Source organism: Paramisgurnus dabryanus, chromosome 19, assembly GCF_030506205.2.
Source record: "Paramisgurnus dabryanus chromosome 19, PD_genome_1.1, whole genome shotgun sequence".
NCBI lineage: Eukaryota > Metazoa > Chordata > Actinopteri > Cypriniformes > Cobitidae > Paramisgurnus > Paramisgurnus dabryanus.
Window position 1 is genome coordinate 35,096,702 of NC_133355.1, and position 5,974 is coordinate 35,102,675.

Sequence of the window (5,974 nt, forward strand, 5' to 3'; positions counted from 1 at the left end):
TCAGTGTCAAAGTGCTTTGTTACACAAGCAGTATACAATAAGTAAGCTACTAGTTTACTAAGAGTACACTAACAGAACACTTGCATGTACACTTTCAATATATGACTAGTAAACTACTAGTTAACTAAAAGTATATTAAAAGAACACTTGTATACCTGCAGCACAAAATTAGTAACCTACTAGTTTACTAAGAGTACACTAACAGAACATTTGCATGTACACTTGAAGTATAAGTCTAGAAAACTACTAGTATACTCATGAGTTCACTTGCAGTACAAATGAAGAACTAATTGTGCACTAGTTGTACACTTAAAGTTAACTACTCTTACACTTATAGTACACTTAGAAGTATACTTTATTTACTAATAGTGGGCCAATTTAGTCCCAAGCTGTATTCAAGCAGTACGCTTACAAGTATACTACTAGAACATAAATGTTAGTACACTTACTACATAAAGTATACTTAAAACTATACTCCAACATTACTTAAAGGAGCATTTCACCCATAGAAGCATTAATCTTTATTGAAAGTGTGTCATATTTGTAGTCGAAATGTCAAATACATTTAGAATTTGGTGCCTATCTGAGCGAGATAGGGGTGTTTGTAGTGTCACCCCCTCAACAAAGATATTGGACTTCCTTCTTTCAAGGATGCAAACTGATGATTTTACATCATTGAAAGAAGGAAGTGCAACACTGAAATCTGTATTTCTCCTGTCTCAGCGGCAACTGAAAAAATGATGCATGACCATTCAAAAACATGACTGGGGTTCTAATTATACAAAGCTTAATGCAAATGGGTGAAGTGTCCCTTTAAGTATACTTAATAAAATGAACTTGAAGTATACTTCTTTTTCGTAAGGGCCTTCCTGTGGCACCCATATACCCCAGTGTTCAATTCAATAATATATAATATTAGTGTGTAACTTAACTCAAACCACCTAAACGCAAGGAGCTGCCAATGCAGTACAGTGCACAAGATTGAATCATTTGTCTGTGAAGTGTTTTTATCAGTAACTACACACATGGTATGTCACAATGCCATTAAAAAGAGAGTTTAAAGACCAAGCTGTAGTCATACAGAACATGAAACATAACTGTATGAAGAGCTCAGATGTAAAAGCCGCTAAATGCTGTCTTGTCAAAAATGAAATAAGGACCGAATGCTTTCGTCATGTATTATACGATCATTAAATACTTTCGTTTCAAATCTGCTTAATCCTGGCCTCAGATTAGGTGGTACACTCTAAAAAAAAAGGTTCCTTGAGGTTCTATATAGAACCATGAGGTTCTTTACTTGGCCAATAGAACCTTTTACCAAAAAAAGGGTTCCATATAGAGCCCTTGGAGGGCAAAGAACCCATTTTATTAAAATGGTTCTATAATTCACGTTTGTGACTGAAGTGTAAACTAAAGATTACACAATAATTACAGACCTACACAACTCATTTACAAACCTACACAACTCATTCACAAACCTTTTTGTGTCAATAGGCTGTGGTCAAATAAAGAGAGAGTCAACAAATAGGCTATTCATATTTATTGTATGATTTATTTCCTGTGAGCTTTTTTATGCAAGTTTGTACATTAGCATGAAACTTACAGTGCAGTTTGCGTTTTTGGTGAATAACCAGGTGTTTTCTTTATTTTGTACATTCTATATTGTCAATGTTTAATTTAACCTGAAGGGGCATTAAAAACAAATAATCGCAAAAGTGCCCTCTGGTGGCGTATATATGCGTTGCACCATAAGCGAAGATGAGCCTCGAGACGTGACAGGTTTTTTTTTTCAAACTGAGGAGTTCGGACTCCGGACCGGCATTTCTGCTTGTTGGCCTGAGGTAAGTAAACTTTCTACATTTTTGAAACGATATTACACTCTAAAAAACGTGAGCCAGTTGGGTTATATTGTTTGGTTGTTTTATCAGTGTTGGGTAGTTTTTGTGTAACCCAACTTGTTGGGTTATATGTTGGGTAATTTTGAAGCAGAGCCAGCTTAATAGATACATAGCTGTTTCTCAATATTACTTTCTCTAGTCCACAAAATGTATTTTAAACATAAGTTCAGGCGAGAATATATATGTATAATGTTCAAATTTGCAGTCGGTTTGTAAAGTGAACGCCAATTTTAAAGTTTAATTACACAAAGTCGGAATGTTACCGGCGTGACCACCGGGTGTCAGTGTTCTGCTTCCCCAGAGAGAACTGCTCCCTTCCCCCACACAGAGCAGCTGAACTTCTGCCTCTCACTGCAACGGTACCTGAAGCGGGAGTTTACTATTCACCTCAGGATTCATGAACAGTTTTTCATCGACTTATCTCTGATTTATTTGAAGGAAAAGGTTTGTATCATTGTTTTTAATCATTTAAACTATTTCTGAATGCAAAAGTATGCAAAATGATGGTTCACATGACATAACTGTTATTAAACTAGTTTTATTAGCTTCCGTTGGCTAGTCTGTAATGCCCAGTAAATCTAAACGATGTTTATGCTTGCTTTTAAATGATTTAAATATTTCGTTTGATCAAACGTTTTATGAAATATGTCTGAAACATGGCTTGTTTTAATAATTTTAGAAACGTTACAATGTAACGTATTCTAATGGTTTAGAAATTCAGTTTAAAACAGATAAAGTTAATATGAGGAGGAAACGTGTACGTTTTAAATAAATAATCGTTTGTTGTAAAAGTTGAAATCAAACTGATGCTTTTAATATCATGTTTAGATCATGAAACTTTAGCCTTGAGTTCACAGAAAGGGTCACATATTGTGAACTCTCATTTGGTCTGTGTAAGTTACAGACATTTTTATCTTTTTCAAATGTTTTTGATGATGCCCACTTAAATCACAGTTTTGGCTCTTTTCCACAGACCCTGATGGATAAAAGATGGATATTTTTTCCTGGAGAAGCTAAAACAATGTAACTTTGAGGTTCTGATACCAGCTTTTACAAAGTTATTTACAGGTAACATGAAAATGCACTTGTTTTTTATCATTTAAAGTGATATGTTGATATTACAATGAGGCATATCAAAGCATTTCTTTATTAAGAATCCCTGCTTATTTTACTGTGAGTATGTCATTGTCAAAAGTGGTATGTAAGGTTGCACGATTAAAGGAATAGTTCACCCAAACATTATATTAAACTCATGATTTACTCACCCCCAAGCCATTCAAAATGCATATGTCCATCATTTTTTTGACGAACACATTTTGAGTTATTTTAGAAAATGTTTTAGATCTATCAGTTAATCAAATGTAAAGTTACGGGGTCCACTCCTTCACGTCCAAAAATGTGCATCCATCCTTCACAAAAGAAATCCAAACGGCTCCACGATGATAAACAAAGGTCTTCTGAGGGTAATCCGCGCCGTTTTGTTGTAGAAATATCTATATTTAAACTTTATAAACAAAAATAACTAGCTTCCGGTAATACTGCCATCCAAGACTCCTCTGTATTCAGGACAGCTCTCATCTTAAATGTGGACGCGACCAAGATGGCGCCATTAGCAGAAGCTAGTTATTTTTGTTATATTTCTACAACAACACTGCACGGATTACCCTCAGAAGGCCTTTGTTTATTATCGTGGAGCCATATGGATTTATTTTGTGAAGGATGGATGCAAATATTTTTGGACTTGAAAGAGTGGACCCAATAACTTTACATTTGATTAACTGAAAGATCTAAAACATTTTCTAAAATAACTGAAAATGTGTTTGTCTGAAAAATGATGGACATATGCATCTTGGACGGCTTGGAGGTGAGTAATTCATGGGTTTAATATCATTTTTGGCCCAACTATCTCTTTAATTGTATAAAATTGTCAAGCCTATCTAATCGGTAAAGCCAGTTCTGTGATTAGTAGTAAATTGCCATAATCTGAAAACAGGTGAAGCACCGTTAACTACATGCCGTAGTTCACTGACAAGCTAAGCCATATAGCATTCATTATCGCATAAATTTACATTAAAGTTTTATTGAAAATGAATGCATGATTTGTCATTTTCAGAGTTCACCAGACTTCTCTGTGTTATTTCCTGACCATGCCGAAAAGCTATTTGAAACTTGGGCATTGCATTTTCCAGACAGAATCCTGCACTTCCCAGCCAAGAACCAGGAGCATCAACAAATCACCTACAGGTACACTTGGGAATACAATAGTTGTTTGCTGTGTATTATGACAATAAAGTTACTAATTTAACCTAAACATTTATCTCTACAGAACCCCATGATGATATTCCAACTCCTGTCTACAAAAGTGGGAAGAAAATCTTAAGTCTATGTAAGTAAAGGAAGTATTGCACACTTTGCTTTGCAAGCAACCTAAAACATTTAATATTTTGTTTGTGAACTAGCAAGAAGACATGTTTACAAGTACGAATAGAGTTAAAACTCGGACAAGAAAAATTGTCTTTCACTCGCACATCCAAAACATTAACTTTAGGGACAAACGTTAATGTCCAGCCTTGTATTCATTACATAATATATGCTAATAAAGTGTTGGCTATATTAAGTAATAAGGGCAAGTATGCAGGTTGTTGCAAAATCAAAAAAATTGGGCTTACTGCCAGGTAAAGTGACGTGGCAGAATCTGAAATTACTGTGAATCTGAGTTATTGGCATGAACAAAGAGTATATTGTAAGGTTATTGAAATAAAACAGAAATTTATAAATTTCATTACAATTAAACTAGACACAACATTTGTGTGTATGAAATATGAATTGTTTGGTTTTATAATAATGCTGCATCATGCATTTAGAGTCTTTGCCTGCATTCTAACAAGTGTTTTGTCTGTTTTCAACAGGTTGGGACCAACATGGTTGCATTCTTCTGAGAGCCTGATGTGACAAAACCATTCCCATTTGTCCTTGGATTGGAAGATGGCGATCTCTGCCATCAAGCCTTCGTTGTTTTTGACAGACAGTCACTCCAGCAATACACCCTCCTTGGTGATGTTGACATGTTTTAAACTTTTTTTTATGTTTTGGACATTCATTTTACTAAGCAGTGCACATCAGTGTGGGTGTTTTTGAAGACTGTTGTTTACAAACTCCCAAGAACGGAATCCCTTTCTATAAGAAGTCTGTGTAGTTATTTGTCATGCTAAGGTGATAACTCATGTTGATCATATATTGACTGTTTGTGCAACTTTGTGTTGATCTTATGTGTTACATTAACCATTTCTTATTACACGGTTCTCTAAAATGCTAGATTCTGATTGGCCAGTCGTGACATTCTACTACTGCTCAAAACTAAAAACTCCAATGCTGCAAATCATTTTGACAGGTACAGTTTTATATTACACAAAAATTAAATATCAATGTCTATTAATTACATATCCGACATTAAATTTATAAATGATTAAATGTGTTCGTGACATTTGTCCTGAAGAAACTGTTGGGGCTTTTTTCTGTGATGACATGCTGCCAATACATTATCCCTTACTTATTCAACTTTTTACTTGATCTAATTGTAATGTTAACTGGGTGTCTGTCATTTTAGATTGTGAGATATAATACTAATATATTTTTTATATATATTTATTTATTTATTTATAATATATAAACCTATGTATGTTTATTAAAAAGTGAAAATGCTTAATGGAAATAATTAAATAACTAAATGGTTGAATGAAATGAGACGTTTTAAATGTAAACTAAAGTTTTGCTGTCTAACACAGAATAAAGAGATGTGATTTTAAGTAATTTTTATAGATTTATATTTCTGTATAATACAATTAATAAATAGTAAACTTTTATAATGTTCTGGATCGGTTATAATTTCTTATCAATAATAAATTACTCATAATAATAAAGAACCTTTAATGGTTCTAAATAGAACCATCTAACTTTGATTCAAAGAACCATTTGGGGTTCGTTTTAATGAACCCATTAAAGTGGTTCTATGTTGAACCATTTGGGGGTTCCATATATGAAGCGGGTGATAGAACCATTTCTGGTCCGATATAGAA

The 5,974-nt window shown here is 33.9% G+C and overlaps 1 long non-coding RNA gene across 1 annotated transcript; it reads left to right on the top strand.

The window, feature by feature from the left end:
* The first annotated feature begins 1,757 nt into the window (after nt 1–1,757).
* Nucleotides 1,758–5,639, top strand: LOC135780053 (uncharacterized). The gene is made up of 5 exons (XR_010544935.2): nt 1,758–2,342; nt 2,872–2,966; nt 4,012–4,142; nt 4,225–4,284; nt 4,808–5,639. It is a non-coding gene; the product is annotated as an uncharacterized lncRNA (long non-coding RNA).
* Nucleotides 5,640–5,974: the final 335 nt, after the last annotated feature.